This window comes from Octopus bimaculoides, chromosome 1, assembly GCF_046866305.1.
Source record: "Octopus bimaculoides isolate indiv1 chromosome 1, ASM4686630v1, whole genome shotgun sequence".
Classification (NCBI taxonomy): Eukaryota; Metazoa; Mollusca; class Cephalopoda; order Octopoda; family Octopodidae; genus Octopus; species Octopus bimaculoides.
In genome coordinates, this window is record NC_142928.1 from 19,347,690 (window position 1) to 19,374,068 (window position 26,379).

The following is a 26,379-nucleotide window of genomic DNA, read 5'->3' on the forward strand; positions in this document are numbered from 1 at the left end:
AACCGCTAGGCCACATGCACACTAGGCACGCGCGCTCACACATACTCACACACACAGACCTATTTCACTGTAAAGTTGTAAATTGCAAACTTCAGGACTCCAGCTGTTACAATCGATATACACATAAATATGCAAGGAAATAGCGTATGTATGCGTGTATGTGTACTTAACAAGGAGAACGTCAATGTATAGAGATACGTTTCGTAACCTGTTACTATTTGTATATATTTTCATTTACCGCTTATGATTTCGGCATCCATTGGAAAAAACGTAACAATCTACAGCAGAAGAGTAATAAAATATATTGGTTCGGATGCCTTGCATTCCAAGTTAAATTACACGTCATCAACTAAAAAACGCACTCCTCAACTTGTAGGCCAAGCGAAGCAGGTACGGTAAACAAAGGAGCCATTACCAAATAGGAACCGAGTAAGGGTGGGATTCCTTCAGTTGGTGTAACATGTATCTTGGGTGACTCGTTCCTCTCTTTCGTTCATTCTTTCCATCCTGCCCTCCACTTCTCCTGTACTGTCTCTGACACCTCTGTCCCCTTTCTCGACATTTCGGTCAGCATCCTCCACTCCGCCCTTAGCACCTCCATCCACTACAAACACACAGACTCACACTCCTATCTCAACTTCTCCTCCTCCCACCCTAGACACACAAAACTTTCTATCCCCTATTCCCAATTCCTCCGTCTACGCAGACTTTGTAGCGACAGCCATGACTTTGAGACTCAGTCTCAACTCATGGCTCACCACTTTAGCCTGCGTGGATATCCACCCACCACCATCCACACCGCCCTTGCCAGAGCACGTTCTGTGGACCGTGCATCTGCTCTCTCCCCCCGAACCCGCCCTGCCGTTTCCCGCCTCCCTTTTCCCCTTACCTACCATCCCACCACCCTACCCCTCCAACGCTCCATTCTCCGAGCTTTTCGGCGCCTCCAGTCCGACCCCTCCACCTCCCACATCTTCCCTAATCGACCCCTCCCCTCCTTCAAACGAGCCCACAACCTACGGGACCTCTTGGTCCACAGCTTCTTCCCCAACCCAACCTCCCAACCTGGCTCGTTCCCCTGCTCCCGCCCACCCTGCCGCACTTGCCCTTACCTCTCCAACACCACCCTCCTCACCAGCACCCATCACCGACCCTATCGCATCACCGACTCCTTCACCTGCACGTCTACCAACATCATATATTGCCTCTCCTGCTCTCTCTGCCAATCCCTGTACATCGGACAAACGGGGCGCCGCCTGGCCGACCGATTCGCGGAACACCTCCGAGATATCAACGTCGGCAATGACACCCCGGTGTCACGCCACTTCCGTTCTGCCGGCCACTCCTTGCGGCAACACCTGTCTGTGTTTGGATTGTCCATGCACAGGGGCCATCCGGACTCCCGTTTGCGCCGTGAACAGGGATTAATCTTCTATCTTCGCTCCTTTGCGCCACATGGGCTCAACTCCCCTCCACTCTTCATCTAACCCCCTCCTCCTGTCTCTCTCCCCCACCCTCCCTCCTCCCACCCATCTCTCCCCTCCCCCACCTCCTGCTCCGATTCCTACTTCTTTGTACGTCTCTTCACCTCTCTTCATACTTCTCTCCACTCCCACTTCTCTTCACCCCTACTCTTTCTCTCCTCTCTCTTACTCTCTCTCACTCTCTTCTCTCGTACTCCCCCTCTCTCACTCTTACTCTCTACACTCTTACTCTCCTACTCTCTACACTCTTGCTCTCTTACTCTCTCACCCTTACTCTCTTACTCTCTCACCCTTACTCTCTCACTCTCTTCCCCTCTCTCTCAGTCTCTTTCTCTTCCTCCCTTTCTCCCCCCATACCCACCTTCCCCTCTTTCTCTCCCCCCATACCCACCTTCACCCTCTCTTAATCCACCTTCCCTCTCTTATACCCACCCTCTCTCCTCTCTTCCTCTCCCCTCCCATACCCCTCTTCCCCCTCTCTTACATCCACCTTCCCCTTCTCCCTCCTCGTCAACACCCTCTCATAAGCTCATCCCACCACACCCCAACACACTCCTACTCTACCTTCCCACTCCACCTCATCCAATTCCTTACACCCACCACCCACCCCTACCCACCCCTACCCACAGACCCCTACCTCTACCACACCCTAAGCCTAACCCACACTCCACCCATGCCTTCCCCACCTCCCAACACCCTCACATCACACCACACCACACCAATACCCTCGCATCACACCACACCACACCAATACCCTCGCAGCACACCACGCACACACTACAACTGACCAACTACTAACTCCCTTTCTCCCTTTCTCCCGTCCCCATTTTCACACTACATACGTCAAGATCACCAGCATTCTACCTCCCACACACAGCCCCTCGTTCCCGATCACCGTTTGTTATCTCCCCCTTTCTTAGCACTCCTGAAATAAGAATTTCTAACTTCCGGTCAGTCATTGTTATGATCGGCCATTATTATGATTGACCGTTGACTGAACACTATTCAATTTCTTTTCTCCGTGTTTTTCTCCTTGTCTCCGTATTCTTTCTGTTGAAGAGCGTAGCTCGAAACGTCAAAGACTTTCCGTATTCCCTAGCGTCATACTAATATATACTTTTGTTATTTACACCACCTGTCCTCGTCTGTTGTTATTATTTGTATATTCTCCCATATATATATATATATATATATATATATATATATATATATATATATATATATATATATATATATATATATATATATATATATATATGCATATATATATATATATATATATATATATATATATATATATATATGTATGTATATATATATACATATATATATGCATATATATATATATATATATATATACATACATACATATATGTATATATATATGTACATATATGTATATGCATGTATATATATATATATATATATATATATATATATATATATATATATATATATATATATATATACGACGGGCTTCTTTCAGTTTCCGTCTACCAAATCCACCCACAAGGTTTTGGTCAACCCAAGGCTATAGTAGAAGACACTTGCCCGGGGCTGAACTCGGAACCATGTGGTTCGTAAGCAAGCTACTTACTACACAGCCACTATGTATGTGTGTGTATATGTTTGCGTGTCTGTGTTTGTCCCCCCAACATCGCTTGACAACCGATGCTGGTGTGTTTAGGTCCCCGTAACTTCGCGGTGCGGCAAAAGAGTCCGATAGAATAAGTACTAGACTTACAAATAATAAGTACTGGGGTCGATTTGCTCGACTAAAGGCGGTGCTCCAGCATGGCCACAGTCAAATGACTGAAACAAGTAAAAGAGTAAAGAGAGTATATATATACATATATATGTGTATGTGTATATATATATGTGTGTGCGCGTATATATGTATGTATTTATATATATATATATATATATGTGTGTGTGTGTGTGTGTGTGTATATATATATATATATATATATATATAGTCTGTCATACCGGCCATGACGAAGGGAAATAGCCCTGAAACTCGAGTCGCCTTTATATATTTATATTTATATATTTATATATTTGATCCTTTATATTGAACACTCAATATTTCATCTACGTTCAATACTTTCTTTCATGGTGCCATCCATTTTTATTTTATTTTATATTATATATTGTATATTCCATATTCTATACCCCACATTGGTTCTGCAGGAATATAAATAAAACATAAAAAACAGACAGTGTTGGAACTCTTTTAAACAAAATAATATATTCCTCTATACACAATCATACAAAAAAACCACCTTTTTTGTATTTATTTTTACTCGCATATATATATATATATATATATATATATATATATATATATATATATATATATATATATATACATTCATACGTACACACATACACACATAGTGAGCGAGAGATAAGCATATATATTATATATATATATAAATATGAAAAATGGAACAACAACGCAATAGAGGACAATAAAACATTCGAACAGACGGACGATACAAAGGCGGACAGGGGGAACAACAATTAGAAGGATAGGCAAGAGAACACTGGTCCTTCATAGCCTTCTTTCCTCAGTCAAGTTACCAGAAGTCCTTACTGTTTCGGGCAATTACATTTCAGACAGTTCGATCTGGCTGACCCCCAAAATGTCTAAGCTAAGAGCGTTAGACTTTTTGTAAGAAATCTTGCGAATGTGTACAGCAACAAAGACGAAAAACGGAGAACATTGTACACAGTTACGAATACAAACAAGAATATAACAATAGGTGTCTTTCGACTGAGAATGAATCAAATTGAACTGGCGTGTATGAAGCGAAAGCCTATATATACATATATACATATCTATCTATATATGCATTTAATAATAAAGCGTAAAATTAATTAATTAATTAATTAATTATTAATAATTTTACCAAGTAGTTCGGTATGTTAAAATAACTTTTATCGGTAACCTTATACAAAAATTCTGTAATTATAAACATAATTATAATTAGGGTTCAGCAAATAATTATGGTTTTAATTATAGAATTGTTGTATATATGCATATGTATATATATGTGTGCGGGTGTGTATGTATACATGTGTATGCATATATGTGTGTGTGTGAGAGAGAGAGAGTGTGTGTGTGTGAGAGAGAGAGAGAGAGAGTGTGTGTGTTTGTGTGTGTTTACATACACGCAAAAATACACACACATAAATATAAACATACACACACACACACACTTGAAGTAGAATTTTCAGTGTAAACTAGAGAAAAGGCGAAGTACTAAATACAGAGAAAAAGATGCCAGAATACATCTATTTATATTAAAACTCGAAACGTCATGACTGAGTTTCGCTGAGTTATGCGAAAGAGATTTGAGCAATGATGCAGAAAACCGTTAAGAAGACTAATCACATAACAAAAACAAAAATGTAAAAAAAAAATCATTGTATTGCGAGTGTAAAGTTTGAATGGAATAAAAAAATATTTGATTAGATGCATATTCAGTGATAAAACCATCTAACTAAAATCAAATGAATAAAAATATAATTTATAAATGACAATATAATTCAATCTTATTAATTGCTCGTATTTTAGGCCATTTGCAAAAGGCCATTCACATTTTACTATCACAGAATGTTACAATATCACAGAATGAAAAGAAAGAAAGATATGAGATGTGAGACAGTTGGAAAGCTAGTAAAAGTGATGGAATATAGTGTGAGAAAAAAAAAAATAACGTTAACTCTTAAAACGCTGTCAGAAATCACTCTCCATTCATAAAACATGTTGCAACGTGAAAGAGTATGAAAAGCCAAAACAAGAATTAAAACAAAGAATATGATAGTATTAGAAACTTCTCATTGAAAATTTTTGATGGTGGATCTGTTTTTTTTTTTGTTTTGTTTTTTGAAAATTACATAGTAAATATTTTGCTTTCTGTAGACATCGGCAGAAAATTTAATGTTTTAAAGATCCAAGCTCTTTTCTGTTTTGTTTGGTGAGGAAAAGTGATCAATCAGCTTATTTTTGTTATCTTATTTGTAAAGAGATGCAATAGTAAGAACGAACCATATTACATGAAAAGTTATCGGGAATCAATTGGCAAAGTTATTAGAGCGTCGCTTAGACTGTTTTGCAGGTCTCTGCGCTTTGAGTTAAAATCCCGCCGAAATCAACTTTGCTTTCCTTTCTTTCGGGGTCGATAAATAAATATCATTCCCGTGTTAGGTTTCGTTCTTCTCGTTCTCTAACTCTTTCTTTCTGGCAGTATCTTTCTCATTTTAGAAAAGAACCATTTGTGGTCAGATGTTCAGCGGGACAACTTCCGCTATGTCTAAAAACACCCAAGATCCTCCGTATGTCATAGAGGCGCCCCTTCAACTCCATCAAGGTGTTAAGGGCTCCTGGTATGGTATGATATACGTAAAGTACCATATTTACCCGTGTATAAGTTGAAATTGTATAAAAGCCACACCCCTAATTTAATGTTAAATATTAAATGATTTAATGTTAAATACTGATAGAAAATATTTCCTTTCTTATTCAAACTTAACATCAGTTTCTCAAATAAGTCACACTCCAGTATTTTCAGTTAAAATCAAGTTTAAGATAGTAACATTTATATACGAGTAAATACGCTATGTCACAAGTTATCCTCGATCTTCAGATACATCATGACAGCTCACACGAAAATTTCCTCTTTGGATTAACTCACAAATACATTAATAGAAATAATTTTGTTGTCCCTCCAGCGTAGGATTTTGGTTGAATGCAAAATACTTACATAAAGCGGCTACACATCTCTAAGATGAAATACTAGAAGTAAAGTGCTAACATCTGATACACGATTTCAATGAATTATTAATGATCTTACGTACTTCCTAGTTAGTCTTTTGTTACAGAACGAGATATCTCTGTTCCGAGAGATATAGCGATCATCAGGCAATGTAACAAGACAGATTCCTGTGAGCTGAGGGATTTCTCGTTTTAATACCATCATTACTTAACGGAAGATGCTGAGGAATGAAATAGATCGGTATGATGAAGGATCAGAACTAGATTTCCTCTTGTGTATAGAAACCACAGAGGCGATATTCAACTGGTTTGTAAATTTACTAAATACGTCACAAGCAAAGTGGAGGTAAAATAGGCGACACAGAGCCTCAGTTAGTTCTACACAGAACTCCGAGAGGAGATTTAAACAGTGCTTGACTTATTCGGGTTCAAGAAACGTTGGCTTTCTCCATTGGCGCTATGTGCGCAATGAGATTATTTTCAGTTGCAATGGAATACGAAAAGAGAACCACCATCTTGAGAGGACATATTCGAATACCATGAAGTACATTCAACTATCCTCAATGAATATTTCACACAAAAGCTAAGTGAATTATAGCGATTGGGGAAGCAGAGGCTGCGAGAAATCTCGGCATCAGCGACTAACATCACTTGGGACAAACTGTTACGAAAACAATATTCTGTTGTTTATACAGAGGTTGTATCCAATCGCAAGGGGGCAGCACCTTCATATATGAGTGTATATACTGTTTAGACCTGATGCGAAAACAATTACAAAAAGTCTTGCATTTATTTATCAACATATGGAACAAAAGTTTGTAAGCTGGAATCATCTCAACTAACAGAGCTCAAATACTTCCTGACATTTGTTCTTTTGAAAGTATATATAAAAAAACATTGATTGATGAAATCAAATGCCCAGTGGGGCTATAGTTTATATATACGTGATTATAGATATAAAGAAAAAAGAAAACTATATGTACACAATATGGAAGATATAATAACTCTCATATTTATTTTTTCATAACCCAGTAGGAGTTAGCACTGCAGGAATTCGAATATATGTGTGTGTGTGTGTGTATGTGTGTGTTTGTGAGTGTGTGTATACATATATGTATATGTGTGTATATACACAATTATACACAAACGCATAAGTACGTATACACATAGGGAACTATGCGAGTAAATTCTTAAAAATTCACCCAATACACACGCATACACACATACAAATATATATACATACATAGCTGGAACAAATGTTGTCAAGCAAATTTCCCGACCCCGTATATATATATATATATGTATATATATATATATATATATATATATATATATATATATATATATATATATATATATATATATATATATATATATATATAAATAGATAGATAGATAGATAGATAGATAGATAGATAGATAGATAGATAGATAGATAGATAGATAGGTAGATAGATATCGACATACTCTTTACTCTTTTACTTGTTTCAGTCATTTAAAGGCGGCCATGCTGGAGCACCGCCTTTTAGTCGAGCAAATCGATCCCAGGACTTATTCTTTGGAAGCCTAGTACTTATTCTATCGGTCCCTTTGCCGAACCGCTAAGTTACGGGGACGTAAACACACCAGCATCGGTTGTCAAGCGATATTGGGGGGATAAACACCGACACACACACACACACACACACACACACACACACACACACACACACATACACACACACACACACACACACACACACGTATATATATACATATATACGACGAGCTTCTTTCAGTTTCCGTCTACCAAATCTACTCACAAGGCTTTGGTCGGCCAGAGGATATAGTAGAAAACACTTGCCCAAGGTGTCACGCAGTGGGACTGAACCCAGAACCATATGTTTGGTAAGCAAGCTACTTACCACACAGCCACTCCTGCACCTATGGAAAAAATATGGAACTCTTCACAAATTTGCGTGTCATCCTTGCGAAGAGGCCATGCTAATCTTCTTTGTATCGTTCCAATTTTAGTATATACATACATCCATATATAAGGGGTCGGGAAATTTGTGTGACAACATTTGTTCCAGCTATTTAAGTTGTGGGATCAAATTTCGTCACAGTCAAGTTTGCTAACCAACTACTGGTGATGATGTAATCAACTAATCCAGTGCCACAAATTTCAGGTTTTGTGTTTGTACTCGAAACAGTTACTTTTAATTGACAGAAAGTTTTTATTTAAAAAAAAAAAGGCTTACTCAAAAAGCCGTGTGTTTGGCGCATACGAGTTTCGGTCGTATGAAGTTTAAGGCATTTATACTTCCACATGGACCAAACTGTTGCTGCTGCTGCATCATGCTCTCTTCTGATGGGGCTGGAGTCATCCCAGTTTAGTGGTTCCAGAGACGTCATTATGCACAGAGCCGACCAGATTCACCAGTGCTCCCCATCACTGGCGGTCCCTTGCCAGCGCCCCTGCCTTCTCCAAAGTGATGTTAAGCCTCTGGAGATCTTCCCCAATCGCGTTCAGCCATCAGGTGCGGGGCCAGTCACGAGGCCTCTGCCAACCCGCAGCTGCTGTATCGTAAAGCCTTTGTAGAATGATCTAGCGGGAGACGGAGGACAATAACCAGAAACGACATAAAATGAAAAAAACAAAAACTTGAGCCTGAAAGGGCTGTTTTGGCTCGTGTCGCTCATAAGGGATTTTTCAACAAAAGAACGTAAATATAAGCGTTTCCTTTAAATTTACATTTCATATTTTTAAAAATATCCAAAACGAAAAGCAGATTCTGATCACCAGCTGATGATCGGAAACGAGTGGCTCAGAATAATGAGAATAAGAGCCTTTCAGCTGTAATGTATTAAAGAATACTTTACCTTGTATTGAGTCCTGTGATTTATTGCTTCTGATGACTTACATACACACACACCACACACGCACATTTTGTGTCTTGGTCGGGTGATTACACCTGTAATAATAACGCAAGGTACTGGTTCAATAGTACGTCGTTATTGTATGTCAACTGGTTAAATATCTAACCGACTAACTAATCGATCGTTTGTTTTATTGTGCTGGTTAAACAATCAATCGGTTGTTTGGGAACCAAAGTCCTTTTGTCGCTATTATTGGCGTAATGACCTTTCCAACACACAAGATTTGATTCAATACACGAATTCACAGCAAAGAATCTTGCAAACCAAATACAAAAACCAAGTATATATTAAATATTTATATATATTATATATATACACACACATATTTACACATATATACACATATATATATATATATGTATTTGTATATATACATACATATATATATATACATACATACATGTATACATGCATACATACACACACACACACACATATATATATATAATGAGCTAACTATCGATTATATCGTTTTAAAAAGAAAAGGATATAATATTGGTTTCAAATGTTGGCTCAAGGCCAGCAATTTCGGTGTAAGGGGTATATCGATTATATCGAGCCCATTACTCATCTGGTATTTATTGTATGGACCCCGAAAGGATGAAAGCCAAAGTCGGAATTTGAACTCATATCGTATCGTAAAGGCTGGTGAAGCATTTTGCATTTTGCCCTGCGTGCTAGTGATTCTGCCAACTCGACGCCTTAAGAGGAAGTAATATTAACATTGATGGTGAGCTGAGAACATTTTTACTCAGTTGCCTGGGCTGCTGCACCCAGTTATGGAGTCACTTAGAGTCAAACTAACAGTGGAAATCAAAGCAATCCAACGCTGTTACACCAAGGAATGATGCCTCGGTGCAATAGATTAGTTGCGGGGAGAGGCTTTCTCACTCTCTTTCTCTATCCTCTCTCTCTCGTTCGCTCTCTCTGTATATCTATATAATACGAAAAGTCTGTGATTGCTTGCAATATCAAGGAAGGATTGCAACTTTTTTCGTAAAGTGAAAACTGTTATTGATGCTATTGAGTAGAGTCCATCGAAGGTGAATGTTTACAGAACGAGGCAGCTATCTAAGTACAGTTTCCAATTTTTCACCAGATATTTTTGGAAGTTGACGACATATTTTGTTTTGGCTTCTTTATGCAGCTGGACTTCTAGATATGCTACGACTAAGTTGGTGTTATTGGGGCAACTTGTCTGCCCATTGCAGTTCCAGATTCGTGTTGAAAGGCGTTTTCTTCAAAAATGAAGTTGTTTTGAAGAATGAGTTTAAATCCGTCTGTGATCAATTATCTATTCGATCATTCGATCCGGAATTTCATCAAGGAATTGTTTTAGTCAAAAGACATTTGACTCCAATCCGTACTCGTGTGGGATGGTAGTATAAGGATTTACTACATCAAATGAAGCGATGATGGTATCCCTGTTAACTTATTCGGGAGGTAGTTTAATAGGTCTAGGTTATACCTTATGAAACTTGGTACATAGCTTAAAAAATATCCTAATTACACTTTAATTTGGGGCGTAGCAAATTTCAGTTTATCTTCCTTTCGTTTTCACTAACTCCTTTTTACCATTCACTAAGTCCTCTTTGCCTGTGTATGTATGTGGATAGTGTTTATTATTTTATCTAATCTAACACAGGGACCAGCACTTCCTCGCCCACAAACCGAGAACTCATTTATTTCTTTGTAACCATTCCCTCTCTCTCTCTTTCTCTCTCCATACACACACAAACACATACACACATATGCTCAGTAAATACAACATATTAAAATAAATGGAGAACTTTAGGAACCAAATAATTATTTCTTATTCACTTGAGACTTTTCAGCAATTTTCAACTATAGGTTATTCATAATGCATATGCACTCCAAATAGTTTAAAATTTACATTTCCTTTTCAACCGTTTCGTCTACATTTTGATAAGAAAGACTCAATCATTCGCTAACCCATTATGTGTAAAACAAAGATGTCATCACGTCTTGGTTAAATAATATAATAGATGTTTACACAGATACTGGACACCACCAAAAGGCTAAAACAGCCCTAAATTCGGACGTGGTTTCACCTTTGATAGCTATTGTTTTCACTTATATGACATATCCACTGCACAAAGCTTTGGCGTGACCTTCTCACGCGACAATCACATGACCCTAACACGCGGACGTAGAACAAAAGCCGACTGAAACTTCGTTTACATCACAATATGACCATCCTCAGACAATCAGTCTGTGCGTTAACTGACGACGATTGAGTCAAATAATCTCTATATGTGTGTGTGTGTGTGCGTGTGTGTGTGTGTGTGTGTGTGTGTGTGTGCGTGCGCGCGCGTCCGTCCGTGTGTGTGAGAGAGTGTGTGTGTGAGTGTGTGTGCGTGCATGTGTGTATTTGTGTGTATGTGTTATATAATATATAATATATCAATATGTAATATAATTTCATAATACATATATAATGTATACATACATATGGATATAAATACTACATACACACACACAAACATACACACAAACACAAACACACGCACACACACACAAACGCACACACACATACATGCATATAACACACACGCATGTACATGTATAAATTATTTTCTACTCTAGGCACAAGGCCCGAAATTTTGGGGGAGGGGCCAGTCGATTAGATCGACCGTAGTACGCAACTGGTACTTAATTTATCAACTTCGAAAGGATGAAGGGCAAAGTCGACCTCGGCGGAATTTGAACTCAGAACGTAAAGACGGACGAAATACCGCTAAGCATTTCGCCCTCCGTGCTAACGTTTCTGCCAGCTTGCCGTATATTCAATGAAGATATTGAATTGTATTCTCTGTTCATTTCCAGCTGCATTTATTTCTGTATACTAGCTGTTTGGATTATTCAAGATACATACACACATGCGCATACACAGACACACAGAAACAGACACACAGACACAGACACAGACACAGACACAACACAGACACGCGCACACACACGTACATACATGCATACATACATACATACATACATACATACATGCATACATACATACATACATACAAAAATATCCTGTTGTTGATGTTGAAATTCCACTGAAGAAGCCTTGGATCTAGATTAGAAAACGGCTCTTTCTCTATTGGCAAGAAATCTTGAAATATGTATATGTATATGTATATGTATATATATATATATATATATATATATATATATATATATATATATATATATATATATATATATATAAAACTCTTACTAATTATGCTCAGTGTCTTTTTCTTTCGTTTGTCCTCTTATATATATATATATATATATACATATATATATATATATATATATATATATATATATATATATATATACGTACGTACATATATATGTATATACATATATGTTCATATATGTGTGTGTGTATGTGGTTGTGTGTGTGTATACGAGGGGGTACCCAAAAGAAACCGGAATTTTGCAATATTATTTTATTAACTTAGTTTTACATGTTTACACTTTTATCACCTTCAAAGTATTCTCCATTTGAAGCAATGCATCTATCTAGATGCATTTTCCACTGTTCGAATCAGTGTTGGAACTCTTGCGAAGTGATGCCTTTTAACCCCTCCGTCGATTTTTCCTCACCTCTTTCACATCTGCAAAACGTTTTTCTTTAAGAACTTTTTTCTTTCGGGGGGGAACAAAAATGAGTACAGGGAGCAAGATCGGGCGAATAAGGACGGTGGGTAAGCGGGGTAATGCCATTTTAAGCCAGAAACTGTCTCACACACAAGATGGCGTGCGCAGACGCTTTATCGTGATGAAACCACCTCTTCCCACTTTGTTACAAGTCGGAGTATTTTCCTCTCCTCGTGTCTTGTAAATGCTTCAGGACTGCCAAGTGAAATGTCTGATTAACAGTTTGGTCAGGAGGAATAAATTCTACGTGGAAAAATTTCCTTTCGCATCGATTAAACAAATCAGCATCCTCTTGACATTGGACATCATTTGACGTGCTTTTGTGGGGGCGTGGTGACATTGAATGTTTCCATTAACTTGATTGCTGCCTCGTTTCCGGGTCATCGCCCTCACAACACCAGTGATGACCTGTGAATAAAGGTCCGGATCAACCTCCAACTTTTCTTTCAGTTTACGACAGGCATTCAGTCGTGACTGCTTTTGATCTTCCCTTTAGCAAGTGAGGCTCAAATTTTGCTGCAACTCTTTTCATCCATAATTCCTCGTTCAAAATTCGTTAGCAGGAGATCCAGAGCATACCAAGTCATATTAGCAAGTTCGTCAATTCTTCGGCGACGGTCCTCCAAGATCAGTTCATGAATTTTCGTGATGGTTTCATTCGTCTGGGAGGTCGATGGTCGCCATGAACGAGGTTGGTCCTCAAGCGACAAGCGATCACTCCGGAAGCGTGGAAACAACACGTAATCTTGTGTTTTGCTCATATCAGCATCCTTGTAAGCTGTTTGAAGCACGACAACTGTTTCGGCTGCCATTTTCCCACCAGCTGAAAACAATTTCACGGAAGCACGCTGTTTCTTCGCTTCAGCCATTGCAAAAATAGACGAACATGGTAGAAACACTGCAAAACAAAGAGGCACCACGTGACAGTACGACTTCAATGGATGACGCCGGTCGGCTGACTGATGTCTAAGGATCGCATCAGGTGGTTTCTAGCGGCGAAAGCCCGGTCTACAACGGGTTTGTCCCACAGAGAACCTTTACGGTTACTTTTGGGTACCCCTCGTATATACATACATACATATGTATGCTGGTATACATATATACATGCATGTATAAATAATACATACGTATGTGTATATGTATGCTAGTATGTATATTTGTTCGAAATTAAAGATGGCAATGTTTCAACATTTCACTGTGATCAGCTTTTAAAATTGTACTCAGATGAAACTTCGAAGTAGCAACTGTCTCTATTATTGAATAAGTAATAAAATTCTACTATTCAGTATTATCATTTTGTTTTCAGTTAATGCATTTGTGTCTTAACTGTTAAATTTAAGAACACTTAGTATGTGGGGGGTGTGCATACATACATACATACATACATACGTACATACATACATACATACATACATTCATACATACACACATACACACGTACGCACACGCACACATACACACACACGCATATACACATACATACATACACACACACACACACATACATATACTTATGTATACAGTCTTTCATACATTCAATGAATAAATATCCGCATAACATTTGTTTCATCCACTGCTGTCAGTCACGCCATCTGCTGTTGTTTTTTAACAGTTTGTTTATTGCGAGTTAAATACCAAATGAGGAAAAGCAAGGGACAATCGAGACGAAAGTCTGAAAGGCGCTCTTTTGTTTTGAAACTAATAGCATTGTCGTTGCTACTCACGTGTTTTAGTGGAATGTCTGAAAGTTATATCTTCAATATCACTCTGCTATAACAAGACTAAATATGTTTAAATGTCTAAGACGAGTTACTGCTAATGCGATAATAATTTTTTCAGACAATTAACTTTAACTTTAGAATGAAAAATGGTTTATGATTCACATCTACGCTACTTTTCAATTGATTTCATCTCTTATTGTCACCAGTTGTCTTCTTCTTCTTGGAAGAGTACATTTAACTGACTTCAAGAGCTCTGCAGAGTCTGCGGCCTAGCTCAAGGTTAAGCTTCCTGCGTCACCCATTGAGCTTTGTTACCTTATATATATATATATATATATATATATATATATATATATATATATATATATATATATATATATATACATATATATATTATTTTGTTTAAAAGAGTTCCAACACTGTCTGTTTTTTATATTTTATTTATATTCCTGCAGAACCAATGTGGGGTATAGAATATGGAATATACAATATATAATATAATATACAATATATAATATAAAATAAAATAAAAAAAAAATGGATGGCACCATGAAATAAAGTATTGAATGTAGATGAAATATTGAGTGTTCAATATAAAGGATCAAATATATAAAGGCGATTCGAGTTTCAGGGCTATTTCCCTTCGTCATGGCCGGTATGACAGATTTTGACAGTCTGTTAAAGTCTGTCATACCGGCCATGACGAAGGGAAATAGCCCTGAAACTCGAGTCGCCTTTATATATTTATATTTATATTTATATATTTGATCCTTTATATTGAACACTCAATATTTCATCTACATTCAATACTTTATTTCATGGTGCCATCCATTTTTATTTTATTTTATTTTATATTATATATTGTATATTATATTATATATTGTATATTCCATATTCTATACCCCACATTGGTTCTGCAGGAATATAAATAAAACATAAAAAACAGACAGTGTTGGAACTCTTTTAAACAAAATAATATATATATGTATATATATATATATATATATATATATATATATATATATATATATATATATATATATATATATATATATATATATATATATATATATATGTATATATATATAATATAATATAATATAATATATATATGTATAAATATAAATAGGGGTAGCTTATCCTGTTCAGGCTATATTATTACCATTATCCTGCGTTTGAGAATTTAAAATCACTTCTTTACCTTTCTAAGACATCTCAACGCTTCTAAAAGCAAACTTCGTTTGTTTGTTTACGTTCATCGTAATTTGAATTTATATATATACATATATATAGGCTTATACTGCGGACCCAAAAGTGCAGCCCTCAAAAAAGCGTCGCCCTCAAAAAAAGCATTGCCCCATCGTCCCCATCACGCTGTTGCCCCCGTCGCCTCCTCATATTAGCTAAGCTATCGTACGGAGTTGGTACGTTCTTGCAGGTGATGCAGCATACATGACTCCTGGAGAAAAAACATGTTGCAATCAAAGCTTCATTCTCTGACGTTGTATCGTGATTTCCCCACACAACATATTGCGTGGGGAAAGTCAACTGACGATCTAAAGGGCAATCTAAGGGTAACATCCACTACAATACTTCATTTTTGTATCAGGTTTGTAAGATTGTTTATGTGAATTCGTGTGTTAAAGCAAATTTGGTTGTGCCTAGGGAGAGTCATCATGCCAATATTATTAATACACGCACTGGTTCAACTCCACTCCTTTATTGTTAGTCAGTTGGTTAAACAATTTACTAACTAATCGATTGTTTGTTTAACTTGTTTAATTGTTGGGTATTTAACAAATTTACAAATAATAAAGGAGTGGAGGTGCCGGTGTAGTATATAATCTACATACATGTTTCTGGTATAGCTTTTGAGTTACAATAGTTCAAATGGTATAGTTTGTGACCTACACCGACTTTTAGATTAACATTTAAAATTCATCTATTTACTCGACTTCCAGATTGGTTTGGTATAGAAATTTTTTAAACACTTTTAAATAATAGGCGTAGGAGTGGCTGTGTGGTAAGTAGCTCGCTTACGAACCACGTGGTTCTGGGCTCAGTCCCACTGAGTGGCACCTTGGGCAAGTGTCTTCTACTATAGCCTCGAGCCGACCAAAGCCTTGTGAGTGGATTTGGTAGACAGAAACTGAAAGAAGCCCGTCGTATATATGTATATGTATATATATGTATGTGTGTATCCTGTCTTGTTTTTTGTCCGCCACTACATTCCTCCATGGCTAGATTTAATTTGCGTATACAAATTTAATCTGCGATCCATGGGACGAGCCGTTTTAACGATGCGTCCTGCCCGAAGCTCGTCGAAACGCCGGTGTTAAAACGTGGGTAGCTGATGAAGTAGAATGTTCTCTATGTGGCTCGTGTGTTCTCGTCTACGTTTGTTTGCAATGTCCTGTACCCAGATATGCACCTATACATACAGGTGGATGTCGGTATGCACATACCTGTACGTATATATGCATATACTCATTTACTTTTGTTTTTACATGATTGAACGCAGCGTCTCACAAAAATTGTAAGTAGTTTTCGTAAACTTATCCTCCGACGCTACTCTATCTCTTTCTCTTTCCTTTCTCCCCCCCCCCCCCCTCGTTCTTCCTCTGTACTACTACGTATCTCGCCTTACCCCTCTTGTTCTTCCTCTGTTACTACTACGTATCTCCTTTTCCCCTCGTATTTCCTCTCTTTCTCTTTTCCTCTCGTTGCTCACCTATTCTTCTACTTCCTCCCTCTCTTTCTCCCTCTACCACTCTCTCTCTTCCCTTTACACCGGCATGATCACATGCTTCCGGTCAATAATCCTTTCCTTCCTTGGCTTTCGCCAAGTAACGCACGCCACCACTTTGTCTCTCTCGGTTCCGTGCCTCATCGCGTTCATACACACATAATTTTTCTCGTCTGGCCCTAAAGCCTTTTCTGTTTGTTTTCCTGTCTTGTTTTTTGTCCGCCACTACATTCCTCCATGGCTAGATTTAATTTGCGTATACAAATTTAATCTGCGATCCATGGGACGAGCCGTTTTAACGATGCGTCCTGCCCGAAGCTCGTCGAAACGCCGGTGTTAAAACGTGGGTAGCTGATGAAGTAGAATGTTCTCTATGTGGCTCGTGTGTTCTCGTCTACGTTTGTTTGCAATGTCCTGTACCCAGATATGCACCTATACATACAGGTGGATGTCGGTATGCACATACCTGTACGTATATATGCATATACTCATTTACTTTTGTTTATATATATATATCTATATATATATATATATATATGTATGTATGTATGTGTGTGTGTTTGTGTGTCTGTGTTTGTCCCCCCAACATCACTTGACAACCGATGCTAGTGTGTTTACGTCCCCGTAACCTAGCGGTTCGGCAAAAGAGACCGATAGAATAAGTACTAGGCTTACAAAGAATAAGTCTTTGGGGTGGTCGATTTGCTCGACTAAAGGCGGTACTCCAGCATGGCCACAGTTAAATGACTGAAACAAGTAAAAGAGTAAAAGAGGGTCCTGAGCCCATTGAAAGAAGTCGTGATGAGAGCAAAAGAATTTTACACACAGGTTATTCGAGATGAAGAAACTGCAATAGAATTTCTCCGACGCTATGACTTCCTAAATTGAACATAAAGACATTGATCCATGCACGTTTTGCTGGAAGAAGGAAATGTCTAACTCACTCCTCTAATTATAATTGCAAATTTATAACAAAAGTTTGAATGTAGATCACAGGTTAGTCTGAATTTAAGCTGCTGGAGATCACAATGACATGCAGATCACATACTACACCGGCACCGGAGGGAAATTGATCCAATGTGTGTGTTAATAATATTGGCATAATGACTCTCCCTAGACACAACAAAATCCACGATAATAACTACAGCTTATCTCAATATTCAACAGCGCTTTGCCTAATACCAGAAGACGAACCCTCCAGAGTATGGAGTTGCCCTAATTTCACATAAACCAGTCATTCTACTTAAGAGTTAAATATTGGGTTGTCCGGAAAGTTCGTGCCGATTTATAGTAGCTTACCTTTCGACTTATTTTAGAACATGGTTGAGTCCATAAAATAGGATTTGACTACACCTCCATTTAGAACACAGTTTAAGCTCTCTTTTCGTGGAAGAAGGTTTATGTTCCTATAATTTGTGTTAATTCTGTAATCCTTTAACATGGAAGATTAGAAAGTTCATTTTCAGCACTTGATGCTTTTCTTTTTCCGTAAAGGGAAAAATTCCTCACAAGCAACCAAAGAAATATACGCAGTTTATGGTGATGTTTCTTTATTCGAAAGAACTGTACAGAATTAGTTCGCAAGGTTCCGAGCTAGTGATTATAGCCTTATTGATAAAGAGCGATCAGGGAGACCATCCACTACAGATGATGACCAAATCAAGTCATTAATTCAGAATAACCCACATTGCACAACCCGAGAATTAGCAGAAAGCCTCAACCCATCAACATCCGTCGTTCATGAGCATCTGGCAAAGCTTGGGTACACAAATCGCTACGATGTTTGGGTACCACAGGAGTTGAGTGAGAAGAAGCTTTTGGATCCCATTTCCATCTGTGATTCGCTTAATAAACGGAATGAAAACGCGCCTTTTTTAAAGCAAATTGTGACAGGTGATGAGAAATGGATTATCTACCGAAATGTTCAGAGAAAGCGATCCTGGAGTAAGCAGCATGAGCGACCCTTAGCCACCCCAAAAGCGATTCTTCACCCTAAAAAAGTCCTGATTTGTGTCTGGTGGGATTGGAAAGGAATTCTGTACTATGAGCTTCTCCCAAGTAACCAGATAATTAATTCTGAGAAATACTGCACACAACTGGACGAGTTAAAAGCAGCAATTCAAGAGAAACGTCCAGAATTGGCCAACAGGAAGGGTGTTGTTTTCCAACACGATAATGCAAGACTGCACGTTTCTTTTGGAACCAGACAAAAATTGTTGCAGCTCGGCTGAGATGTGTTACCCCAGCCTCCATATTCACCAGATATTGCTCCTTCGGATTTCCACTTATTCAGGTCTCTGCAGAATAGTCTTAATAGTAAAAATTTCAATTCCTTGGATGACGTAAACAGATACCTTGATGAATTCTTTGCCATGAAACCACCTCAATTCTGGGAAGAGGGTATTTTCAAGTTAAAGGAAAGATGGAAACGCATTGTGCAACAAAATGGTTCATATTTGGTTGATTAAAAATGTAATGGCAAGTATTTATTGTCCTTTTCCTTTCCTTTAAAAATCGGCACAGACTTTCCGGGCAACCCGATAGGTTATGTTTGGGAGATCAGGGGCTTATGAGAGGAAACTGTAAATAAACCGGCAGTAGTCAAAAGGGAAAACACCGCTGAATTTTAAAACTTTGACAGCCAGGCACATGATCACCAGTGCCCGCAGGTTGTATTTCTCTTTTAACATAAGAGATCAGCTATCTGGGAAAGACTACAACAAAGGAAAAGTAGCTTCCAATAATCCAATGATCCAATAACAACTAGAGATACCATGCACACCGAACAACTCAAGAAACCCTTAAACTTTTTGGATATACAGGAAAGTGACATAAATTTAAAAAATGCCCATTCATCTATAAAACTGGCGCTGCAGCATGGCCTTGTTGATGCGGACTCAAACAAACCATATTGATAAAGAATATACGCATTGATAAAGAGCTTATTATGCATTTTTTTTTCGAGCCTTGGTACCCAAAGGTCGGTTACCCGCTTTCCATGGCAGACGATGACTTAACTCATAACGTGCCTCTGAACAGGAAGCAGGTTCGCTGCAAGGTTCAAGGTTTGCAGTTCTTAAAAGCGGGATTGAGGTGGGGATGGGGGAGTCTAGTCGATTATATCGATTCCTGTACTTGGCTGGTACCATATTTCATCAGCCCTGTATGGACGAAAGAAAAAGGCGACACCGGTGGGATTTGAGCTCAGAATGTAAAGAACTGAAAGAAATGCAGCCCAACATTTTGTCTGCGATGCCAACAATTTTGTCAGCTCAACACCTTATATATATATATATATATGTATATATATATATCTGTGTGTGTGTGTGTGTGTGTGTGTGTGTGTGTGTGTGTGTGTGTGTGTGTGTGTGTTTTCCTCAGTGTATCTGTTTGTTAAACCTCTTTTACTACCTACATTTCTTGCCTTTCCTTTTATTCATGACTCTTCTTCATTTATCGATCTGTTTGTCTTTCTCACCATTCTGTCTTTATTACAGTTTGAACCCATCATACTCTCTCTCTCTCTCTCTCTCTCTCTCCCTCTTTCACATCTATCTGTCTATCTATCTATCTGTCTATCTATCTGTCTATCTATCTATCTGTCTGTCTGTCACAAGAATTTTGAAATCTTTTCAAGAATTGGTATGATAAAAAAAAGTATTTACCTACACATTTCAAACAGCTTTTACACATCTTCATCCATAAATAATCATTCGTGTCATACATACTTACGTATAAACAAGAACATATAAGTACAGACACATACAGACACACACACACAAATACATGCATACGCACACACACACATAAACACACACGCACACACACACACATACACACACACACACACACACACACACACACACACACACACACACACACACACACATATATATATACACATATATATTGCAAGAATGCATACAATTAAACAACTGTTGCATTTTCAGTAAACTGTCAAATATATTACCACGTATTCAAGGAAAATATATTTCTCTTGACAGATGTCAGTATATATATATATATATATATATATATATATATATATATATATATATATATATATATATATATATATATATATATATATATATATATATATATATATATATATATATATGTGTGTGTGTGTGTGTGTGTGTGTGTGTGTACATATGTATGTATATATATATATATATAAACATACAAATGCCTACATATATACATGCTACATTAATATATATAACAATATGAATTTATATACAAATATACTCGCGCACACGTGCACCCACACACACACACACACATTACACACACGCACATAAATATAAATATTTTTGTATACGAATTAATGCTAACACATGTGAAGACGCGTATTTCGGTGACTAGGGTTCATATTCGTAAGGTTGTGAGTTCGCTTCCCGGCGACGCGTCGTGTCCTTGGGCAAGACACTTTATTTCACGTTGCTCCAGTCCACTCAGCTGGCAAAAATGAGTAGTACCTGTAAGTCAAAGGGCCAGCTGTGTCACATTCTGTGTTAAACTGGATCTCCCTGTGAACTACGTTAAGGGTACACATGACTGCAATGCTTAATTTCCGTTAATCGGACCAACTGGGACTCGCGTCATCGTTGTAACCGACGGAGTACCAAAATGCTCACACATGTATTTTTGCATATTAATTATTATGTATACATACACAGATACATACATATATTTCAATACATCTATGAATGCATATATGTATACTCTTTTACTTGTTTCAGTCATTTGTCTGCGGCCATGCTGAAGCACCGCCTTTAGTCGAGAAAATCGACCCCAGGACTTATTCTTTGTGAGCCTAGTACTTATCGTATCGGTCTCTTTGGCCGAACCGCTAAGTTATGGGGACGTAAACACACCAGCATCGGTTGTCAAGCGATGGTGGGGGGGACAAACACAGACACACAAACACACACACACACACATATATATATATATATATATATATGTATATATATATATACGACAGGCTTCTTTCAGTTTCCGTCTACCAAATCCACTCACAAAACTTTGGTCAGTCCGAGGCTATAGTAGAAGACACTTGCCCAAGGTGCCACGCAGTGGGACTGAACCCGGAACCATGTGGTTGGTAAGCAAGCTACCACACAGCCACTCCTACGTCTATGTGTATGTGTATATGTATGTACGTGTTTTCTACACAGTTGTTGTTTGCCAAATTCCTTCACAAGGACATTGGTCTGTCCAGATTTATAGTAGAAAACACTTGTCTAAATTGCCGTGCGGTGGAACTGAACCTAGATCTTCTTAACCATGCTGCCACAGCGGCATTTGTATGTGCGCGCGCACGTATGTGTGTGTGTGTGTGTGTGTGTGAGTGAGTGTGTAGAAGTAAAGCTTTCGTCTTAAAGTTACTCTAAGAATAAGAGCAGTAATTCAATATGGACAGTAGAAACAGATTTATTGTAAAATTTGGGTTGACTCGGATTTCCAGTTTTGTCTGTCGGCTTATTCGTTTAACCTAACCCATTGCATAGAAACTTGAGTGCCGACCTAATGTTGGTACAGCCTTTCTCTCCAGCTGTCTTATCCTGGATGTTCCACTAGATTAAGAGTAAGAGGGCCGAGAAAGTATTTATGTTTGTTTGTGACTATTTAGGCAGCTAAAGCTATTGACGAAAGCACGGTATATATAATCACGAGTGACGGATATAATATGTGAGCGAATTACGCTCCTCAGATGTGCTTATTTTGGTCATCGGTTAAACTCATCAAAAAATGGCTGCAACATGCAACGAAAGATCTACGAGCAAAACATGTAGCGGTTGTGCTACATCTCATCAGATGGCTGTCCATCAGACAAGCTATTCACTTGCCAGTGTCTCTACCTTCTTAGGCAGCCAGCCAGCCTGTGAAATTTTTTCCCACAAGAGTTCCAGACCTCAGTAATGAACTCATTTGCATACAGCCAATCAGAGCTCACCATGAAAATCCACATATTGTGTATTACTACAGTACAGCCAGTCAGGCATAAAATAGTGTATGCCACTCTGTGCATACAGCATAACAGCTCTCACATAAGCACCACACTCCCTACCACCACCACCATCCTCATAGATCAATTGAGCACCATCTCTATATGGAGCTAACATTAGCTACCTATGCTCAAACTGAGATTAGTAATACTGCATGTACCCATTGATATATGCAAGGAGGGTGCTATATGACACAGCACCATATTGATTACAACATTTCCAATCAACACCAACGTTTAAAATTAGGAATGTACAAAATCAGTCAAAAAGTTAGGAAACTACACTCATTTACATTTTCTAGTAAATTACGCAAATTGGCAACACTTATGGCATCAACGGTGAGCAGCTCTCCATTCACTTTAAACACTAAATTTCACATTTGTCACCCCTATTAACCCGTTTAAAACAGTTGGGTTTTGCTGTAATGTACATTTTCCACTGAGCCCAACCAGAGTATTTTCGTGACTAGGTGGACACTAGTTTGATAGTTGAGCTCTGATTGGCTGTATGCAAATGAGTTCATAATTGGGGTGCAGAACTTTTGTGGGAAAACAAATTTCATGGCCGATCTTCACACGTAAACCATAGCTGTGAAATGATGAAAAATGTGAACCAGTGACCTTGTGTTCCTTACTCTTTTTCGTCTCAACAATGACAATGATGATACCTGGTTGATCCTGCCAGTGGTCTAATGTTTGTCTCATAGCTTACATCATGCAAATATAAGATCATGCTGTAAAAGAATGACGAACCTCTACTGCTATTCTCATTGGATGCTTCAAAGGAGAGGATGGAATTACATCCAGAATTTTACTCATACAAACAGATGTGTCTTTTTAATTTAAGAGACTCAGTTTCCAGAACACCTTAGCTTTGTCATGTGAATTAATATTTAGACCAAATATTGTCAATTTCTGAACTGCATCTTTAATAATACTGCTAATGACCAATTCTATGAAGGATTCTTAAGAACTGAAAGCCTCCACCTGTAATCTGCTTATTGATGTCCTGTTGATAAAACCCCATGGAAATTGCATATCCAGCGGTACTGATGTGATAAAGGCTATAATGGTTACATTTCTAACATCGCATTTGTTAGGATTCATCGTTGGTCTTCCTACCATTTCTTTACCATTCCATATAGTACAGTACTAATATTTTGCAAGTGTAAGTTTCTTTTTGTTACTCTAGGTTCCACACATTTATAAGAATGACTGATCACCATGGATAGTTAACTGCCTCAAAGAATGCCAGAAATACAAAGCTAATATAATTATGTTCAGTAATAATCTAATATGAACCAGGATTGCTTTCAAATTTACTTAATCCATTGTTTCATTTAATAAGCTTGAATTAGACATAAAACAGTTACGCAGTCATGAAATATACTATTAATATCGGCATTGTATTGGAAGAACTATGCTTTAGACACTGGACTGTTATAAATGTATCGGAAAATAATTTCATATGTCAGGAGAGATCTAGCAGTGTTCTATGACTTTATTTGGAGATATCCAACAGTAGAGAATGCTGAACAAGCACCATCCAGGTTTTGATAGTGAGTAAGATTCTTCAAGTGGTAAGTGCCATTGTTTTTTTTTATCTGAACAGCTGCTTATACACACCACAAAGAAATGATCAAGCTCAATAACAATCTATTAAGCAACAACTACCCCAAAAATATACCATCCACTCCAATCATGGAGAAAAGAGAGGATGAAACCGATAAACTGTTCACAGTCTGTCTACCCTATGTGAAAGGCCTCTTCGAAAAGATACAAAAGATATGCGGCCCATATGACATCAGGACAGTCTTCAAGAGTAATACAACACTTTGCAAATATCTCCTTTGAGTAAACCCACCAATAGAAGAGAATATGACCAAAGACTGCGTGTACTCCATCCCATGCAGCTGTGGTAAGTTATACAAAGGCGAAACATGTTGCCCCCTCAAAATAAGGGAAGACGAACATCGCAAAGCTGTGACGCGGGGAGATATTGATAAATCGAGTATGGCTGTGAATGAAGAACTGGGTTTTAGGACGTTGAATTTTTGTTGTGTGCAGAATGTGAAGGGTAGTTCTTATAAAGATAGTTTTAGTCACTGGCCTAACAGATTCTGATGCGTCATGAGAGAAGTATTTGTATTATGAGGGATAATACAAATTATGTGGTATCAACACCAGTACTTTTAATGTGGCACCAGAACCTGTGTTTTTATGTGGAACCCACCATACCAGTGCTGTTGCATAACATCATCACTCATGCTTTTTACGTGAGACCATCACCAGTGCTTTTTGTGTGGCACCAGAACCTGTATTTTTATGTGGAACCCACCATACCAGTGCTGTTGCATAGCATCATCACTCGAGCTTTTTACGTGAGACCATCACCAGTACTTTTAATGTGGCACCAGAACCTGTGTTTTTATGTGGAACCCACCATACCAGTGCTGTTGCATAGCATCATCACTCATGCTTTTTACGTGAGACCATCACCAGTACTTTTAATGTGGCACCAGAACCTGTGTTTTTATGTGGAACCCACCATACCAGTGCTGTTGCATAGCATCATCACTCATGCTTTTTACGTGAGACCATCACCAGTGCTTTTTGTGTGGCACCATCTCCATAATATAATTTTGACAAGACATACAGCAGACTAAAATTGTAACTCATCAATTATATCAACTCCAGTGCTATACTGATAGTTAGTTCATCAACCCCAAAAGGATAAAAAGCAAAAAGGACTTTGGTGGAATTTGAACTCAAAATATAAAGACAGACAAAGCACTACTAGCATATTATCTGGCAAGCTAATGATTCTCCCAGCTCCCCCACTAGCAGATAGAGTAATATCGTGGCATTCCGTTGGTAATGACGATGGGGGTTCCAGTTGATCTGATCAACAAAACAGCCTGCTCGTGAAATTAACATGCAAGTGGCTGACCTTTGAAATACAGGTACAACAGAAATAGGCAGAAAGAGTGAGAGAATGTTGCAGTGAAAGAGTACAACAGGGTTCGCCACCACCCTCTGCCGGAGCC

The 26,379-nt window shown here is 38.1% G+C and overlaps 1 protein-coding gene and 1 non-coding gene across 4 annotated transcripts in view; both read right to left on the minus strand.

The window, feature by feature from the left end:
* Positions 1 to 26,379, minus strand: part of LOC128247021 (uncharacterized) — an 811,207-nt gene that overhangs the window by 311,855 nt on the left and 472,973 nt on the right. The window lies entirely within an intron of this gene.
* Positions 8,195 to 8,298, minus strand: LOC128250091 (U6 spliceosomal RNA). Its single transcript, XR_008266215.1, has one exon. It is a non-coding gene; the product is annotated as a U6 spliceosomal RNA (small nuclear RNA).